Source organism: Acomys russatus, chromosome 4 (assembly GCF_903995435.1).
Source record: "Acomys russatus chromosome 4, mAcoRus1.1, whole genome shotgun sequence".
Classification (NCBI taxonomy): Eukaryota; Metazoa; Chordata; class Mammalia; order Rodentia; family Muridae; genus Acomys; species Acomys russatus.
Genome location: NC_067140.1, coordinates 77,336,495 through 77,358,120, shown reverse-complemented (window position 1 = coordinate 77,358,120; position 21,626 = coordinate 77,336,495). Strand labels below are relative to the sequence as shown.

Below are 21,626 nucleotides of genomic sequence, written 5' to 3'. Positions count from 1 at the left end.
GGTGGACCATTGGACTTGAGGCCAGCCTGTTCCACAGAGCAAGGTCCAGGACAGCCAGCAAAACCCAGTCTAAAAAAACCAAAACAAAAAAGAAAATAAAAAGATCCTGACAAGGTGACAAATGGAAGTGGACTTTTGCATGTCTTCCCCAAGATCATTTAGAGAGAATGAGAAAGGAGAAGTCATAGATCAATGACACTAATAATTAAAAGCCACACAATCTCGGGGAGACTAAGGGCTACTGGGATGTGCTATGTGTACACCCTGGTGGGTGCATGAGTTGGCATCAGGTACTGGATTCTAGAAAGGCAGAAGTTCAGTACAGTATAGGTCCCATACTGACTTCATGTTCATCCTGTTTGTTTCTGGCAAATTGTCTTTGGTTTCCCACTAGGTCTTTAGAAATCAAAATTACTAGTCAACAAAAGTATATACTCCTGCTCCCCAAAGAAAGAAAAGACAGCAAAGAACATTTGAGACATGGAAGGAAATTCCTGGGAAGTGATAAAATACTTAAATTAAATACAGAAAAGGGTATAGATATTGTTAAGGCTCATAATACATTCTTAAATTAAAAAGAAGATGAGGCTGAGTGGCACAGACCTATAAACCCAGGTACTCAAGAGGAAATATAGATAAAATTGTCAATATATTAAGAGCCATCGATAAAAATAAACTAAGTCAGTGTATTGAATAATATAATACAATAAATGAACATGCAAAAATTAGGTGATAAGGTATGCTGATGAATATTACAGAAAAAAAATCATAATCTGGCCAATCAGATTTAAGAACTGTTTCACTGTCTATTGAGAGTGGACACAGAGAGAATATAAGACAGAACTGCAAGGGAGAAATGCAAGATTTGTCTGTGGTGGTGGTGAGGACTGGAGCGGGTCTGCCAGCCATCACTAGATAAATGGCAGAGTCAGATTCCATGCCATGGAATCCCAGAAGGCAGTGAGCAGCAAGAAATAGGCTGGAGATACCCAGTAACATGGATAGAACTTGTAAGCAGTGTGTCCAGCAAGATCTCACAAAAAGGAAGAAAGCACAAATGCATCCACTTAGCACGTCATACATATACAAAATAAGGCCCAAAACTTATAAAGAACACATCCAAATAAATGATTGTACCAAACACAGAGGAAGGTATTCTTGTGTAGCGTGGGCAGAGCATGAACTAAGAACTGGTTATAGGGCAAGGGAAATGAATAACAGATAAGATGCTCATTCCTTTTATCAAGATAGCAAGGGACTCAGAAACCCAATTACTCAGCCTTTTACATCAACAGATGGGCAAACAGACAGAGAAGCTGGCAAATGAGCGAGAAAGAATACTGAAATGCTCATTCTGTGTGGAGACTTTCCATACTTGAGGTTTTTAATCCTTCCTGTAAACCAGCAGCAGGGCAAACTTATGACTCCCCTGGTCTCCCAATGATGGAAGAAAAATGCATGGAGAGGAAGCCATGTGCCTTGTGGTGTTTCACCTCAAGTAGGGATTCCTGCAGCCCACATGCAAACACATATGGTCTTGACACTAAGATATCTTTGCTGGGATAGAAGCACAGACCATGGAAGAGCGTGTGGATAAATGTGTGACCTGAATCATCACAATTTCATGGGTGTGGCATGGTTTTCTTGCTGTTGTTGCTGCTGTTGCTGCTGCTGCTGCTGTAGGTTGCATCATCCTAAACTTCATGTGAGGGGACAATGGAGAGCCAGCCATACACAGCATCAGGACGCAACTTCCTCCAGCCTTTTTGAAAGATACTAGATGCTTCCTATTATGTGCAATAGAAAGAAATTGATAGAAAATATTGCAAATGTAGGCATGCTGATGCATATTCCAGTGAAAAGTCTAATAGCACACACACACACACACACACAGACACACAGACACAGAGAAAGAGAGAAAGAGAGAGAGAGAGAGAAACAGAGAGACAGAGAGAGACAGAGACAAAGAGACAGAGACAGAGAGACAGAGACTGAGACAGACAGAGAGAGAGAGAGAGAGAGAGAGAGAGAGAGAGAGAGAGAGCACTATTTAGATGAACACAAAATACTGACACAATGCAATTTCAAGCTAAAAAATAGACCACCTACTGGGGGGTGCACAAATTTTCATGCTTGCAGGCATTACTCCCGGGAAGTGAGCATGAGTCTGAAGCCTGTGCCCTTAATAAATCTTATTCCATATTCCTTGGGTCCTATTAAAGTGGGACTATGAGGAGTGCTTCACGAACACTGGGACCATTGTCAGTAATTATGGAGAAAAACAATAATGGTCGCCTCCGCTATGAGGAGAGTTTACAATTAGCTGTAAATGCCACTGTACCAATATTTGCAGTAGGGGACGGACGTGGCACTGGAGAATTCAATAAACAAATCAAATTCTGCAGGCGGAAAAAAAATGGCAGCAGCCCATGTTATTAGTACTTCTGCCTGGTAACACGGAGGTAAACATGAGAGGCTCATCCTAAGAAAGGACAGATTAAGCCCAAGTTCCTTATCAGGCTACATGAGAAACTCAAGGTGTCAGGAGCAAGTCCTGCGGGGTCACAGCATGAGAACAGAGTAACGCGCAGACAGCTCAGGCATCAATATTCCAAAAAGGCAACTAGATAATTGCTTCATATCACATCTAGCACACAGCGATAAAGAATGTCAGGGTAATTACTCCTAGGATACCAGGGACTGCCACACTGCAATTATCATCACGGCCTGGCTTGGTTTACGTGTGATTGTGTCTCTCTTGCTGCTGCCAGATTACCTCCTTGCAGAGCTGTCACTCGGATTGGCAGATTAAGCTCTGGGAGGCATGAGGGCTCCTTCTGAACCACTGAGATCCAAGTACTCCAATTTAATATTCACATCTTTCTGGTAAAAGCCCAAGCTTATTTGATGAAAGTTGACATGAAGGGAAAGCTTTGAAAAATGAACCTGAGACTGGATGTATACGTTGTACATTTTCATTATCCCTTAGTATTTCAGCATATATTATTCCTAAAATGTCCACTAATGATGATGATGAAGAAAGCGGTAAATAATGTTTACCTGCCTCCTGAGTGCTGGGATTAAAGGTATACACTACCACACCCACTCTACTTCATTCTCGTGGTTTATAGATTTCCAGGTGGGGGTGCACCCCAGCAAGACACAGTAACAGAGTTAAAGCAACATAAACACACTGGGAGAAGAGGGACGCAGCATCTTCTACAAGCACATGGTTGGCACTCACAGCTCCTGAGCAGTCCGCGGCATCTGGGAAATGAGCATGACCAGAGCTGTGGTATAAGGCAACCTGTATGTGAGAGGTCCCCCTGCCTTGTACTGTCCTTACACTTTTCAGTGGTTGCCAAAGCTTATGCTGTTTATCTGATGGGGAGAGACTCCAGATACCTGACAGCCCAAACATCATTAAATATCTGCAAATATTGACTTGCCTAACAATAAAAGTGATGATTTATTAAGCAGTTAGTTACAGTGGACCTGGGATGGAAGACCTCCACATACTTACTTATGTTGTCAAATTTAACTTTAAGCCAGCCTGTACGGAATTATAATTATTTCCATTTTTCAAGTAAACACATCTTAAAACACTGGGAGGCGGAGAAATTACAGAAAGCATTATAGCTAAGTAACAATGACAGAATTTAACCTGAGAAGTCAAACTTGAAAGACCTTATGCTTGCCCACGATGGGGAAAACCACTACAATGAATCTCTTGACAATTAGTGGTCTAAAACCTGCCACCGATAACTGAACGTTTCATAGCTCCCAGTGTAAATGGATTCCATCAAGTTTATGTTGGTTTAGACTTGCGACTCATGTTGTCATTCTGAGAAAAACAAAAAGGAACAGGGCAAAAAAGAGTGGGGAGGGTGGGCTGAGGTTACCAGCGCCTGCAGACAAAGAGAAGCTTAGTTTAATTTCCTGTCATACAGATAATTAGGCACCAAATAGATCCCAAAGGTAATTAAAAACATAATAAACCTAATGAAACAAGGGCTGCATCTTGGCTAAAGAGGGAAAAATAAAAGTTATAAATCACTAGCAAGTCATGGATTTCTTCAGTAGGTGTGGTGTGCTTTTGTTTTCTACGGATGGGTGTTCGTAAGTCAGGAGTTATGCTTTAGGCAGGCTGGCTGTGACTAAGCCAGCACCACTGTAAGGAATAGCATGTCTGCACTGGCTTCTTTGTGGAAACGGAGCAAAAGCACTGAAGGCTGAGGGACTGAAGCTCCACTTCCAGTTTCCAGTTCTTTGGTGATCGATGAGCAAGAGTGCTTTCCCGGAGGCCTTTAAAGCAGCTGGCAACCCAATCCATCCAGGAGCTAAGAGCACAGCTGTGTTTTCTCAAAGTAAGCTAAGACCTCCAAGAAGAGGCAGATCCAAGCTTGTACTGCCCTTTTCCTTGCACTTGCTCAGAACCAGCCATATTATCTCCTTGGCCAGGTCTAACATGCCCAGGAGGCAGAGCTCAAGCCTCCCCAGCCATCATCACAGTCACCCTCAGACAGTTAACGTTACACAATGTTGTCTGAAAATATTTATTAAAATTAAGTTTGTGTACTAATAGAAACTTCTGGGGGCTACTCTAGAAGTGAAGGGCACTGAGGAAATAAAGATCATGAATAGAAATTACGTGTGGCCAAAACAAAAATTGGAAGCCTGACTTAGAAAAAGTATTCCACTCCACTGAAATCTTTAGTAAAAGGCGAAAGATTTATACGATCTGAAGAGAAACTTGGATTGATCTAGAAATTATTATAATGAGTGAGTTCACCCAGAAGCAAAAAGAGACAAATGGTATATACTCACTTATATCAAAACACTAGTCCAAGGGATACGTACCATGAAAAACTTTACTTACCAAGAAAGTGGGTCAGAGGAGAGGACATCCTATTGAGACTTTAGGTGAGAGTAACATGGAAGAATAAGGAAATAGTAGGACCCACAGGGTCCTGGAAACCTACAAGAAGAACTTTATAGCAGGCAGATCTGGGTCCTGGGGTCCTCCTCAAACTAAGGCACCAGCCAAGGAGAATATAGGCATTAAACTTCAAACCCCTACCAAGACCTAGCCGACGATCATGATATTCTTCACCGTTGAGTGGAGAGTGAGATCTGACTCTCACACGAACTCTGATGCCCCTTTTCTGACCACGTCCCCTGGATGGGGAGGCCTGGCGGCACTCAGAGGAAGGATAGCAAGTTACCAAGAAGAGACTTGATATTCTAAGAGCATATATAGGGGGAGGAGGTCTCCCTCAATCACAGGGAGAAGGGGATAAGGGGGAGGGGGGAAGAATGGGAAGAAGCAGGGGAAGGGCTAACAATCGAGATGTAATATGAATAAAATAATAAAATAGAAAAAAAAAGAAGAAAAAAAAAACCAAAACCAAAACAAAACAAAACAACAAAAAAAAAGTATTCCAGGTATGGCAGAGGCCTGCGTTTGCATTCTAGCTGAGCTGTTGCTTGCTACAGGAGGGAGATATCCAATCTCTTTGGGCCTGTTTTCAATAGATTTAAATTAGAGGCATTAGGAGATTTTGGAAAGATTAAATAAATAAACCAATATTAATGCAAATTCTTACCTTACTGCATTGCGCTCAGTGTCTTCCCTATAAATAACGGTGTGGATGAATTTAAGTTGTATCCAAAGTAACACTATTAACACATGACCACAGGCTTCAAATACCATCTCATTATCAGGAGTTTAAATGTCAAGTTTTTAATACCTGATATTTATATGTACTAGATATTACTCCTGGATATATTTTATTCATGACCTCATTTTATAATACTTTGATTATTATGGATTTCTAAGATATTTCAATATCAGTGTTTTAATATTTACTAATTGATAGTTTTAGAGTAGGTTGATGTTAGCCTTTCCTTATTAAGCTCATGGGACTTACCATCTGGAAGTAGCATCTTTATACTGAAATTTTATGTTGGTTTCAAGAGAAATGAGCCATTAAAGCATGACAAGACATGCTTGCTGAGCGAGAGGAGTCGATCTTAACAGACAACACACAGAACGGTTCTAGTGATCATGTTCTGGAAGAGGCCAAATCAGAGAGCCAGTGAAAAAGATCAGTGACTCTTCAGAGAATGGGCAGAGAAGGGAGCACCAAGACATGGACAATCTTTAGGGCAGTGGTATGACTCTGGGAGGCAGTGAAATGTGGACATGCCAGGAAACTTCTGCTCAGGCCCACAAACCATACCACACAAAGACTGAACCCTCAGGCTAAGAATAGTGCATAGGAGGTCGCAGCAAGCCAATTGGGTGCGGGTGTTGTTAACAGGGGAGGGGCCTGTTTGTGCATGAGGCATGGGTTTGCAGAAAAATCTCTATCTTTGTTGAGTTTTTGTGTGAACATAAAGCTCCTGTAAAGACAAATTAGCAACACTTTTTTAAAACTTCATGTCACTATTTATTATTTACTAGAATTCATTTACGTGAAGAAAAAAGAACACTTGTGAATTTGAATCTAGCTATTCGTGGCATTGGTTGTGATGATCTCTGTAAAATGTTTAGATTATATTTTTGCATATATGTATGTGTGTATGTGAGAGAATGTGGAGGTGGGAAGATAACTTGTAGAAGTACGTTCTTTCCTTTCTATCTTATGGCTTTCAGGGATATCATTAATGTCATCATTTACTGAGCTGTATTGCCAGCCCTCATTGTGACATTCTTTAGGACATTGTGCAGATTTTTTAATATAAAATTTGAAAATTTAAAAGATACAATTTAGTCCTTAGTTTGCTCTACATCTTTGTATACTTTGTATACTTATTGTCTTTATTATTTATGTCTGCAATGTACAGAATTTTTCAAAATATATTTATTATATATATAGTATTCTGCCTGCAGGTACACACATGCCAGAAGAGGGCACCAGGTCTCATTATAGATGGTTGTGAGCCACCATGTGGTTGCTGGGAATTGAACTCAGGACCTCTGGAAGAGCAGTTAGTGCTTTTAACCTCTGAGACATCTCTCCAGCCCATGTACAGAATTTTTAATACATGTATATAACCATGCTGCTTATATGAGCAAGTTTTGTTTTCCAGTAATCTTTGGGAACTTCTTTACACACAGTGATAGAGAGAATTCTTGCAGAACTAATGAGCTGACATAGATAGCGTCCTTGTATTTCTTTCATGAAATGGATGTCAGTGTTTTCTACTTAGCGTTATGCTGACTTTGGGGTTAAGGTCAATGCTTTCACTATGCTAAGAAGGAATCCATCCATTTCTTTGTATATTTTGACTTTTGAGCCATTTAAATATATTAACTAATGAAAATCAATACATTCATCTTTTAAAGACATATCAATTAATTCTGGGTCAGGGTTAAATGCTAGGTTCTATGCCCTGGGAGGGTACATGGAAAGCCTAGTCATAGGAGTAGACAAAGTGTGCCCTTTGGATCAGTGAACATTGACACCATCCAGGAGTTTGCCATAAATTCAAATCCTATGCCCCCCATAAGCCTGATGTGTCAAAGTCTTCCAAGTTGGGTTGACAAACCCTGGTATTTGGATCCATGGTAAAGTGTAGTAACCTAGATTAGCTGGATTACCATGCCACACAGATGAAGGGCACTCTGGGTTATTAGCAGGTAACAGTCCTAACTGCCATTTAACCTGTACCTACGAGTTCACAGCAGAACAGCTGCTATGAATATAATAAAATATCTTAGCTGCCACATGTCTTCTCATCCTCCACTGGGTAAGATGCCTTCCCTATCCTTTGAACTAGGAGTTCACCAACACATTTTTACTTTCCTTAAAGAGTCGAGGACAGACAGATCTAGCATCTCCTAAAACAGACCTTGAGAGAAAGAGGTTGTTAATTTGGGAGGTGTTGCCAAGAAACCCCAATAAAGGAATGAGGAGGTAGGACAGGAAGAGAAGGGACTGGACCTAAGATCTGCTGCTAAGAGGAATGAAACTGGAACATAATTCTTCTAGAAACTTCTCAAAAGTTGGTTCAGGTAAAGTAGGCCACCACTGGCGGAGGAAAGTCAGTCATCTGCAGAAAATCACTAGAGCAATGCTCTTCTGAACCATGCAACCTCTTGAGCATTGTCATGCTTCCTGCCTTGGGGAGGAGTCATTCTGGCATTCAGATAAATAAATGGTAGCTTGAAGTCGGGAGAGTAGTGGGACCTTGAGTGTCTCCTGCCATCATCGTACCAATGAGGTTTGATGCTACTCCCTGTTCTAACGTATCAGCATCTTAGATGCATTTGATTGACAAGTGGCAACTTGGGAAGTTTGGCACCATCCAGTACACGAGGAAAGAAAACCATGCATGGCTCTTCCATTTGTGCTAGAGGAGGGTAGAAATTATTATATTCACATCAGCAGAGGCAGGGGAAAGTATGGCACTGCAGGGATAAGATATTGTGCCAGCAGAGTGTCAGGGAGGAGGAGGTGGAAGACTCTGGAGGCAAACAAAGCATGGTTTTAGTAATAGCATCCTTATCACTGCCTGGCCAGTAAGTTGCACAGCCAAACAGCAAGCAGCAAAATGTCAATTGTATCCTCCTCAGTACAAACACCCTCTGTGATATGTCTCATGATCGAATATGGTGAAAAACTATGCTATGAACAGGGATTTGAAAACAACCATAGGACTCATCCAACTATTCCAACACCATTTATTGATGTTTGTTTAGGACTTTTCTCCAAATATTCACTTAGATTTTCTCCAGTCTCATTCTGGACTTGATAATCACTGAAATCAGAAAAGAGTCACCTTTCCTTTTGTCTAAAGCAAACAAATATAAATCCATTATCCCTTTAAAAATTATATTCTATGCCAGCTTAAATACTTCAAGTGGTGGGTATGTAAGACTCTGGCAAGGAAAATGCCAAAGATCTCCACAATAAATAAGTAAATAAATAAAACTTTCAACTTGAGAAGGAATGGACCATGAAACATTGTGAAACTGCCCACAGATATGGTCCCAAATCCTAGAAACACTGTTTTTGGGTGGTCTCCATTGATGTGCAAGAGACATTATTTTTAACAACAGCCCTGGGTAAGTCTACTAAAATATCCATAGAATAATTATAGGAGTATTACTGATCTATTCCTGTTAAAAATCTCGGGAGTAGTTCAGAAAACTATTTCAGGTAATACCCAACAAGAAAATTGCTCCTGGCTTTAAAGGTTTAATTACAACAATCCTCTCTTATCCATAGTCTCCCTTTCTAAGGTTTCAGATATAAGTCAGCTGTGGCTTGGGAATATTTAAAAATATTTCTAGAAATAATTCATGAGTTTGGAACTGTGTGACATTCAGAGTAGTGTGATAATATCTCACATTGTCATATTTCTTTCCCAGTCAGAGTGTAAAACATCTTTTCTCCTGTATGAACCACCTGTCTTGAACTCATTTAGAAGTCATCTTGGCTAATGGAACAGCTTTGCAGTTAAGAGTTCAACCCATGGAAGTAGCTTTACTTGACAGCATTAGAGTATCTGTACAATTCCCCTCCCTTTATTCACCACATAGCATAAAATCCAATCCAAATGTAAGGGCATGAAAGGAGAGCATAGCCATCATGCTAGAGAGAGAGATGGAGGGAGAGAGAGAGAGAGAGAGAGAGAGAGAGAGAGAGAGAGAGAGAGAGAGAGAGAGAGAGAAACAGACAGACAGACAGACACAGACAGAGAGATAGACAGAGAGGCAGAGAATAGTCTCATGTTTTATTATAGGGCACTGCCATAATTGTTCTGTTTTACTATGTTATTATTGTTAAATAGTTGCTATGTCTAGTTAACGTATTAAGCTTTATCATAAGTATGTATGTAAAGAAAATCTATAGTACATAAAATACAGGATCCAATATTATCTGATGTTCCTAGCATCTTCTGGCAGGCTTGGAATGTATTTATGTAGGTAAGGGAGGCATTACAGTTATTTAAAAATCAAAGTGGTGAGGAAGTGTCTGTGTGTGCACTCATACCCACAGGTGTGTATGAGTAGGAGGTGATCATAAATGCTCATGGCTTAAAGAATGCAAAAAAAACAAAACAAACAAACAAAAAAAACCAAAAAAAAATTTCCTGGAGCCCATGGTGGTCCAGGGAAGTGGCACACAGAAGTGTACAAATTCTCTGCAGAAAAGTAGAAAGGGTCTCTGGGAATTAGATCTGCTCTTAGAATGAGCACAGTGTCCTGGACTCAAAGCAGAGTCACTCTGAAGACACCTGAGTATAGAACTTCTATGCTCATTTCTCTCCACTGCTGTTTGTGCTGATGCTGAAGCCTGGTAAAATAAATAAATAAATAAATAAATAAATAAATAAAAATAAATAAATGGAGGCTTGTGATATTAGTCCTGGAATGCAGGCTGCCTTTGGAACGTGTCTCCAAGACTCTCACACTATTCGCATTTCTTTATGTAGACTTTTGTTAACAGGGCTTCTGAGGTAAGGGTGCACAGATGACCAGGAATAAGAAACCATAGCACTGATTTCATATGAGTGAAGGTGGAAGGAACCACAGAAGGCACAGAAGGGGGCAGTTACTTAAGTACTGGATTTCAGCAGAGTTTCTTTGAGCTGGTAGAAAAGACCACATAGTTTCCCCCCCCCCCCGCCCTTCCTCCTCCCTTCTCTTTGCAAGCTCTAATGCTCTTGTCATAACAGCTCATCTATTTGTCCACTGCACCTTCCAGGGTGAATTTCCTATGATTGCAGGGGAAGTCAGGTAAAAGGTGAGGCCACTCCAGCAGCAAGGACTTCAGGACATAGTTTTATGGGTCACAAATACCTTTCAACCTTGACAGAACTTGATTACAACGCTTTAGTCTTCACCACCACATCAGGAACAGATCGTCTCCTCGACAATGGGACCAGGTGATGAACTTAAACTGCAGCTTACAAACCTTGGGTTTGGCTCAGGCTTTGCAGAACATGCCTTCTCTCCCAAACCCTTCTCACACTGCCAGAGACCGAATGGCTGCCATCTGAATAAACAGGAGGTCCGTGCAGTCCTCATGATAATTTGCTTCGAAGGATACATAAGAAGAACCTATCATCTACACCACATGCGTGCCACAAGGAGTCTCTGGAATGAATTGTACATCCTTCACCAAAGTAAAAAAAAAAAAAAAAAAAAAAAAGGAGCTTCTGTGTGCTTTTACAATATATGTTAAAGAAAGAGCTTCTTTACCTATATAGATAAAAATTCATTGTTTTTTAAATTAGTGAGATCAAGGACAATGTCAAAACCTCTGGATGACAAAGTGTTGGTATGCCAGACACTGTTATATGTTTCCTGGGGTCCAGCTGAGTACGTTCACAAATCTTTGGCCTAGTTAGTAAATTGGGCACATGATTGATTGGCTTACTGACTAAATAGCAGAAACATAAGCAATGTGGAATGAAGAACAAGGTAGATTATCACCCCCAATGATGCATTTGAATTTGTGTAGGAAAAAAAGATGTATAAAGAAACTAAAACTCTAGATTTTGTTAATAAAATCAATATACATGTATTAAACAACTATTACCTAGGCATAGCTGGTGAGAATTCAGCATCCTTACTTTAATGGAAGAGCCAGAAGTATAAAAGTGAACTAGCATAAAGTTTCTTATAACAGCAAATACTCTGCAATAAGTTGACTTGGGCAAAAAATCATGACATGTGAGAAAAGGCATGGTCAAAGGATTTTACCATGAGTTAGTGGACATGAATTAAAGGGGGAAAAGTCAGCTATGTACAGAGCTAAGGCAAGAGATAAAAAAGGAATTAAAGTTACTTGAGCTGACACAATGGACAGAATTTAGTCTGAGACAGTAAAAGTTAAGGATGATTATAGAGGTTAGTGGGGATGGGGCATTTAGAATACTGTGACACGTGGCCAAATTGGGCTTCCTGCGTCTTTGCATAAGTAAAGCTCATTAGAATAGTCATTCTATTTATTGATAGATATACTGCTTTTGGCAGATTTCATGTCAAAGCTTCAAAGCTGAGTATTTGAGATAGAAATTGGTTAGTCTGTAAACCCTAAACTACCTACCATCTAACAGTTTGAGTAAAGTATGCCTACCCCTGACATAGAGCCTGGCATATCATGAAATGAGGCAGAGATTTTAGGTTTGCCTTGACTTTGTTAAAAGTAGGTGCTGTTTAAGAACATGTTCATCATCATGATATTCCTCTCATCAATAGAAGTGCATAGACAGACAAACTGAGCAGCAAGATTGGTATTATAGAACTGGAAAGATGACCCATTCTTTCCAGGCCCTCACACAGTAAGTAAGTAACACAGACTTCCACACAAGGATTGACCCACCATCATTCCTGGCTCAGTACTTCTGAGGTCTTGGTTCTAGCCACAAAATCCCCTTCCAAGATATATTCAGGTGTTACATCCATCCAAGTCCCTCCTTAGAGCTCAGGATTTTGGTTCCTCAAGGCCCCTCTAAAAATCTCCTTAGTCCCCTTCTGACCTTGCCTTCAGTGTCCTGGTTTGTCTACTATAGATGCTGCCCCTGGGACCCCTGAGAGATCTTAATCCACAACTTCTGGTTACCTGATTAACGTTTTTGGGAGAATATATACTTCTATGTTGCAAATATTTATTTTAAGTTGTGTGTGCATGTGCCCATGGAGCATAGGAGAGGGTGTCAGGCTCTTGGATCTGAAGTCACAGGTGTTTTTTAGCCACTGGGGTGCTGGGAAGTGAATCTGGGTCTCTATAAGAGCAACGAGAGTTCTTAGTCATGGAGCCATCCTTTCAGCCCCGAGATAAATAAATGTAAATGTTTGTTTCAATCACATGTTAATCCTTTTAGATGAATGCTTATTAAGAAAATGGAAGTATGTGCTATCACAGAAGATGGAAGGGAAAAGGTAAGTCAATAAGAAAAGGCCAAATAAATGATCAACCATTGTTTAGCAAAAGGGAGGCTTTAGTGGCAATGATAAGATGTCTGGGTAGTCAATAGATACATGATAGATAGATAGATAGATAAATAGATAGATAGATAGATAGAGATAGATAGAAGATAGATAGAGATAGATAGATAGATAGACAGACAGATAGAAGATAGAGAGATAGACAGACAGATAGAAGATAGATAGATAGATAGAAGATAGATAGATAGAGATAGATAGATAGATAGATAGAAGATAGATAGATAGACAGATAGAAGATAGATAGATAGATATATAGAGATAGATAGATAGATAGATAGATAGATAGATACACAGATAGCCGATCGCTAGATATAGCTCGCTAGATAAATCGATCATCGCCAGCTAGCCGCTCGCGCTCGCTAGCTCGATCTAGCTAGATCGCTCGCGCGCTCGCTAGCTCGATAGCGCTCGCTAGCTCGATAGATAGCCGCTGAGAGATAGACAGACATAGATAGTGGCTGGAGAAATGGCTCAGTAGTTCAGAGTACATACTACTCTCACAACGGACTCTGGTTTTATTCTCAGTACCCACATGGGTGGCTCACAACTGCTTATAACTCCAGCTCTAGGAGATCTGACATTTCTCTTCTGGCTTTTACATAATCTTATTAAAAATAAAATAAAATCTTTTTTAAAAGACTGCATGTTTAGAATTTTGTGGCTTTCAGTCCAAGGGTGAAAGTGACATTTATAGAGCAAACTAATGGGTTTGGAAGTTCAGTTGGGTTGGCTGAGAATGGTGGGGAGAGGGAGATAGTAGAGATGGGCAACAAATCTAAGGATCTATGCAGCAAATGAAGCCTCTAAGCAGCCATCTTTTCAAGATCTGCACCGTGAAAAAGTGTGTGGGATAATGGAGGCAGATTCGCAGAACCACGGGCAATGGGTGTGACATGATAGAGCTAATTACATACTACAAGGAATAGGAAGGATCCAGGGAAAAAAGGTGGGTGGCTTTTCAAGGGACTAGGCGCACCTCTTCAAATTGTCACAGGAGAGAGGCAAGATGTATAACTTCTTACGTAGCTGTTTTAGGGATTTATTGATGGGGAAATAAGGTGATTCTACAATGATGATCATCAACAACATCATCATCATCACTTAGAACTTAAAAAACTGTTTTCAAAGACCCTCCCCAATAATTTGAATTAATAAATTACTATTTCTACCTATAGTATTGCTGTAACAGCATTCTTCAGTTCCCCCTGCCCCCCAAAATCAGTACTTGATGTGCAAAACTGATTTTAAAAAACATCTTTTCAACTGGAAATAAAAATTCTGGGATTCACATATTCCAGAAGTAATGTGAGTTCTCATAATTGCCCTGTAAATTTGCTGACTACTAAAAATAATTCCATATTTTCCTACAGGAATGGCAAGCTAATAATGAGCAATTTCCAGTTGTGTGCTGTTACAGCAAAAAATAAATAAAGAAAGAAGGTTCTAACATCCTTATAATTACATTTTCTATATCTGTACTCATGTTAGAAAATACTGATTAGGATCCATGTGCTTAGCAGTTTTTCATTGTTAAAGATCTCACTACTATGTAACTTTGATTAAGACTGGCTATGCTGCACATATGCTGAATTTCAGAAGAAAGATTATCAACTTGTCCATCTCTCAGGATGCCTAACTGCATACAGTGAGTGGTAAATCAAAAGGACTGACATGATGACAACTGGATTTTTTTTTTCTTATTAAACATACTTCACACCCACATCCTGACCAGGGTTCCCACAGTTTGGTGGATTAAAAACTGCATCAAAAAGCAAGCTTGCCCATGGAATACTGGACCTCACTCACTTCATTCTGTTCCACAAAATGAGTGTGACTGTTTGAAAAGAGCTAAATCAAATATCCATTTCTTGGGTCTGTTTTCTCTAACACCAAGTGTTCCAAGTACTTGAAATGTCACCAGCTGAAAAAAAGAGATAAGTTTTTTGGTCATGAATCCCTGTTGCTTCTCAAAAGTATTCTGGAAAAGGAATTACTCCACATGACAAGTTAATAAATTTAGTTTGCCATTAGGTGAGGCCACACCTCCTCAGGATTGCTTAGGCTTCCCATGACTTTTTTCAGAATACCTAGCATCTCAGCTCTGCTCTAGTCAGAGCTAAAGAAACTACAGGTATAACCCTAATATTTCTTCCTAGAGAAAGTCCAAGAAAGCAAGGTGGAAATTTCCTGCTATTTTGATATGCAAAGTTGTCCATCCAATATGAAGAGAAATTTAACAAAGAAAATTCAAAATATAGGTAGCATTTGACTTGAACCAACATAATTTTCAATTCAAAATATCCTAAAATTCAACAGAAAAGCAATAATTCCAACACATAGTGATGACTACTCACACCTCCATCAGTATCTATTTCTAATCTTTCCCCTCTATCATACATTATTTATTCATATATTCATTCATCTGTCTGTCTTTTTGTTTATCATTATCTATCTACCTATCACCTACCTATTATTCATATGTATGTATGTGTGTATGTATGTATGTATGTATGTATGTTTCTATCTATCTATCTATCTATCTATCTATCTATCTATCTATCTATCTATCTCCTGCTATCTATCACCTGTTTATCTATCTGTTTGTCTGTCTGTCTATCACCTGTTATCTATGTATCTATGTATCTATGTATCTATGTATCTATGTATCTATGTATCTATCTATCTATCTATCTATCTATCTATCTATCTATCTATCTCTTTATCCATTCACCCATCTACTTAGCCTTTGTTACTCTATACCAGGTATCTTATTAACAGGCATTGTGTTTGTATTTGAGGTTTTCTCTGGAGGCTTATGTGATAAAAGTTTTATCTCCAGCTGATGGATGTTCAGAGCTGGTATAAATTTTAAATCAGGTCTAGTTATAGAAAGTCTGTCACTGGGGATACACTTTGGGACTGTCTATCTTGCCCCGATCCTTCCTGTCTCTCTGCCTCCTGGCCACCATGGGATGAATAGCTTTCTTTGGCACACCCAAACTGACATGACTTTTGCTTGGGCCCTAGGTAAATTAACTAGCTGGCCAAAGATTTCATGAAATCTCTCAGACCAATAGTCCAAACAGATCTGTCTTACTGTTGAATAGTTTTTCATAGATATCTTTAGGGCAACTGAGAACTAACACAGCAGGAACGAGATTAATGTATATCCGCCTTTAGGTGGTTTCTGTTTCAATGTTACTATCTAGGGGCTTTTATCGTTAATTATTTTTAACAGTTTCATACATGTACATAATGTGGCTTTTATATTTTTCAAATATGTATAAAATATATCTTGATCAGATTTAACCCCATTATTAGTTCTTATTCTCCTCCTTGATGAGTTCTTTTTATGAAAAGTCCCCTCCAATGTTGATACTTGTTTTGTCTCTGCATGAGACCATTTGGATTTAATTAGGATTCATTTTATTAGCATGAGTGGGGGAGTTATTAACTATAGAGTTTGTGACACACTATTGAGTAAAATGACTTACCTGCCCTAGGCAACCAATTAATTGCCAGTAGCTCCTCAAGGCTGAGTAGGGCTCTATGACTTCTCCATCTACAATGACATGCTGAAAGGACCTCAACTTGCCCAGGTCTCATGCTGGTAATCATAGCTGCTATGATGTCATGACAAGAACTGTCACTTTATATCCAGAAGATAGTATTTCATAGCACATTTCCATATCCACTGGCCCCTGCACTCTTTCTGCTCCTAGTTCTACCATTTTCCCTGAACCTTGTCATATTTAGGACAGAATACCCAAGAGCCCTTTGTTCTTAGCACTTTAGCCAATTGGGAATCTCTGTACTAACCACTGCAAAAGGAAACTCCTCTGATCAAGGGTAAGAGCAGCACTGGCCTGAGTATAAACATAAATACTTACAACGTACCTTTCATGTCTATGAAGTAACGAACGTGTCACGTTTAGTCCACAACCCTTTCTAGGGTCTGTGGCCACCCTCCTCGGCCATGATTCAACCAGGTTTACAGTACAGTGCGTGAATTCCTAAGAAGCAGCCTCATCTCTATTCAGAAAGCATTTGTTTCCCCACATCAATGACGTGGCTCTTGTACATATTGAGAAGCACACAGTCAAATATACAATTTATTTGTTTTCCAAATGTGAACAGCTCTGTGTAACCAGCACACAAATAGCAAAGGAAGGGTCACCATGAGGTGTGCTCCTGCTCTGGCCATAATTCCCTTCCTACTCCAGTGCCACTAGACTCTGAGGGGAGTCTCCCTGGGTGAAATCTTTGCAATCTTTGGGTCTTGTTGCTATAACTGGAAGCACTAGCATTTATTCATGTTTTTCTGGGTACTACATAACACTATTACTCCATCATTACCATGATAAATCCCTACAACCATCCCAGATCCAGCACTATTGTCATCGTTAAGGGGTTTAAAACACTTCAGGTTAGGTAATTACACTAAGTCAACCAGAAATAAACCCTGGAGCCAGGATGCATGCTTTATGTGGCTGCAACCCCATGCTGACTCAGAAGAGAAATAAACAATGCCAAGGGTTCTGAGGCAGGAAATGCCATCAGGATCAGAGCTCATGAAACACTGTCAATCAAATGTGGTGTCTAATGATCTACCTGTGACGGAAACGAGAGACATCCCTGAATCCAACCTCATTTTCTCTCTGAATAAGATCAATAATAAACATAATCAACTCCCAATGAAAATAACATCTATAGCCCAAGAAAGCAAACAAAAACTTACCTACCCACCCCCCTTAAGGCAAATGGGGGCACCGTTCTCGTAAGGTTCAGGACAGCAAATTGTCTCTGTCATATTTTTTTTTCACTTTGGAAGCTGCTAACCTGCACTTCCTGTTTACTCAGGTAATTAGTTTTATTCCTTCTCAAGTCTCTGATGGGGTTGAAGACCAGATAGTTTAGTTTTACAATTAAGCTTAGTTGTTTAGGGGCACGGATATTTTTGGGTTTAGATAGATGTTTTAAGTTGATAGAGATGAGATATGATAGATATTGATTTACATTCAGAATTTTAGACTCACCTAGATAGGAAAGATGTTTTCTCCAAGGTTGCCAAACACAATAGCCAAAACACTATGAATGTAACATTTATATAATTCCTGATTGTTTCGTGGTTCTTCTTGATACATATATAATATATACAATAATATAAATGTATATGTAAAAAAATAAAAAAGACTCAAATTATAACTAGGAAGAATGAATGAAGAAAATTCTCATAATGAATGCTACTAATATGAGAAAATTGGTGGGAGGCCTAAGCCAAACTTTGGATACCACTATGCTCTAGGGGCCAGGAAGCCTTGCTGACAGCCGAGGTGGGGTGGGGTGGGGGTAGGGGCATACACAGATAGATGCAAGGAAATGAGAAAGCTGGAAAGAATGTGTACTGACATTACAAAGGGCCATTTTCCCACCTATTTGCAGAGACAAGAAAAAATTAATTAGGGATTCTGTAGTGGCAGAACACAGTCACCTAAAGGAATTATGGAGGTTTTTCAGCTGTGATCACAGCCTTAGAGCTATGCTTTTAACAACTACTATCTTTCCCAAGTGCATACCCATTGCTCCTAGAGATGAAAGCGTGTGATATCTCAGAGTTCTCACTGGGGGAGGGGAGTGCTAAGGGCAAAGATGGGGCCAGCAATGGGTGCCTTAGCTTCACCACACTGTTTATGCATTTGTGTGTATTTCCCAGTACAAAAAGAAAAAAAAAGTAAGATAAAAGAGATGACGAGGGGCTGTGTCTCTAGATACAGTGATTTCAATGTTTTTTACTTGATTGAATTGTGCTTTACTTGATAGAATATACTTTGCACTTAAGATATGCTAAGTAAAAGATTCAGACAGCTGTCAGTGAAGTACACTTCACCACTGCGCCTCACTTCCTCCTATGGGTGAGCACATTAGAAGGTCATTCCTTCCCTAAGTAGAAGCCATGGCATCACAGAAGTTACGGGAGCACCCACCATCCTGCCGGAGCCTTCACGATGTTTAAAACAACTGAACCTATCTCCCCTTTCTTTCATGCTACTCTCGCCTAAAGTCTCAATAGGATGTCCTCTCCTCTGACCCACTTTCTTGGTAAGTAAAGATTTTCATGGTACGTATCCCTTGGACTAGTGTTTTGATATAACTGAGTATATACCATTTGTCTCTTTTTGCTTCTGGGTGAACTCACTCATTATGATAATTTCTAACTCAATCCATTTATCCACAAATTTCAGGAATTCCTCGTTTTTAATAGCTGAGTAGTATTCCATCGTGTAAATATACCACAGTTTCTTAGTTCATTCTTCTACTGAGGGACACTTAGGCTGTTTCCATGTTCTGGCTATTATGTATAGAGCAGCAATGAACATGGTTGAGCATATGTCCCTGTTATGTGGTAGGGCATTTTCTGGGTAGTAGGACCCATAGGGTCCTGGAAACCTACAAGAAGAACTTTATGACAGGCAGATCTGGATCCTGGGGTCCTCCTCAAACTAAGGCACCAGCCAAGGAGAATATAGGCAATAAGCTTCGAACCCCTACCAAGACCTAACCGACAAACATGGCACTCTCCACCATTGAGTGGAGAGTGAGATCTGACTCTCACACGAACTCTGGTGCCCCTTTTCTGACCATGTCCCCTGGATGGGGAGACCTGGTGGCACTCAGAGGAAGGATAGCAAGTTACCAAGAAGAGACTTGATATTCTAAGAGCATATATAAGGGGAGGAGGTCTCCCTCAGTCACAGACATAGGGGAGGGGAGAAGGGGAGAAAGGGGAGGGAGGGAAGAATGGGCGGAAACAGGGGGAGGGCTACCAATCGAGATGTAATATGAATAAATTAATAAAAAAACTGAACCTGATGGATTTTATTCCCGCAAACCACCTAAAGTGTTGCTACAAAGTGGTAAATAATTTTTCACACAAATAACAGGATAACAGCAGAATTATTAAAGGCGATTAATTAGGAACAAATAATCACTTTTCTCAGAGAAATAGAATTCTGAAAACGCTCAGGATATTTTTGCCCTTTAGGGCATATCTGACAGCTGCTCTAATTCAGCTCAGGGTATCTCTTTGCTATTCCCTCTTTGGATATGACGCTCTCATAGCAGAAACTTCACGGTGATCCTCACTTCTGTGTGCTCAACAGCGTGAGTGACTCAAGCTGGGGTATAGGGGTGAAAGAGCTCATCCTGAGTAGAAAATGAAGTTAGTGGCTCCCCTAGAACACCGAGATCTTCGATCACCAAAAAATAATCTTCTGTAATATGGACAGAAACATTCTGAGTCTTCGCAATCAAAATGAAATGGTTTTAGTAACATGTTCACATAAAAGTAGAAAGGCGGGAAATAGAAAACTTTTTAGCTGAGAAATATTAGAAGTAGCTTCGCACCACTGTCTGAAAACCTCAAGACCCCAAAGCATCATGAGTGGCTCTGAGCAGTTAACAGTGGGATGGGAAGTCTGAAGGCAGAGAGGGCGGTGCCCTCCTGGCCGGGAGCACAGGAGACGTTTTAGATTGCTTGGGTCCGGCATGAGGCCGTGGGGACATGGACCCGTCCATAAGCTTCAACATCCGCAGTGTCCTGCACCAATGGGCTGTGGGAAGAGGCAAACAGAACAGGCATACCACGTACTACATGAGTTTAAAAGGAATAAAAGAAAAGTTATTGTAAACTGCAAAACATACTAAGCTTTGGGGTTGTTGGTTGTATGGCAGGTTTTCAAGATTTTTTTTTCCAAACAGATCAATAAATGAATGAATTGGGACACAAGTCTCTGAAACTGTCATTTCTAAAGTGAAAATAAATTGTTCAAAGACGTATCTTTAAAATATACTTAAAAAAAAAAAACCCAGCTGAAATCACTTCATGCTCTAAGAGGGCTATTCAAAGGAGACTGGAGTCTCCTGGGCTAGGCCTTTGGTTTGATTCTGGGTAAAAATTACACATGTGCTTGCTTGAGGTGTGTTCTTTTCTTGCAATGCATTTTATGTTTACACAAGTTTTTAAGTGCTCACTAAAATAATATCGAGATCGTCTTTACTTTTAAAATACATAAAAATAAGCATGGTTCACTATTCCGTTGTGTACATTGGGCAACTAATTATCTAGCCTGATGACCCAAGAGGTTCCCTCTGTGTCTCTTCCTCTGCCAGCTAATGATTATGTAACCCTCCGTTTCCCTGTGTTCTCAGCAAGATCTCCGGCTTTGCTCAAGGAACTAAATTTTTTTGTGTGTGTGCTGGCATATTTTTATCGCTTCTCTCCTATGACTTTTAACTCTTTTAAGGATTTTATAGCTTGCCAACCTTGCATTATAAGCCACCGTCAAATGCCTTTTGGAAGTACAGACAGCACAAATCAAAAGCTCAAAGCAAGACGTAGACAACCCTGCTGTTAACGTAGAGAGCGTCTAGTTACTTCTTCAGCGCAGTGCTATTTGCCTGTCTGTGCATGGGAGTGTTCTGTCCTTCCTAAGTGAATGCAAGAGACGGGTAGGTTAACGGAGCTCATACGTCAGGGAGGTGAAGAGCATGCTTTAGGTGCCGAAGGATAAAGAGAGTGAAATCTAAGATGAAACCCCGGGGTCCAAGGGGAACAGTTCATACCTCAGACTGGAGTTGTATGAGATAATAAGTAACAGTC

The 21,626-nt window shown here is 40.0% G+C and overlaps 1 protein-coding gene and 1 pseudogene across 1 annotated transcript in view; both read right to left on the bottom strand.

Moving 5' to 3' along the window:
* The window catches only part of Macrod2 (mono-ADP ribosylhydrolase 2), a 1,925,774-nt gene that overhangs the window by 419,794 nt on the left and 1,484,354 nt on the right, over positions 1-21,626 (bottom strand). The window lies entirely within an intron of this gene.
* Positions 4,635-4,760, bottom strand: LOC127188720 (uncharacterized; annotated as a pseudogene).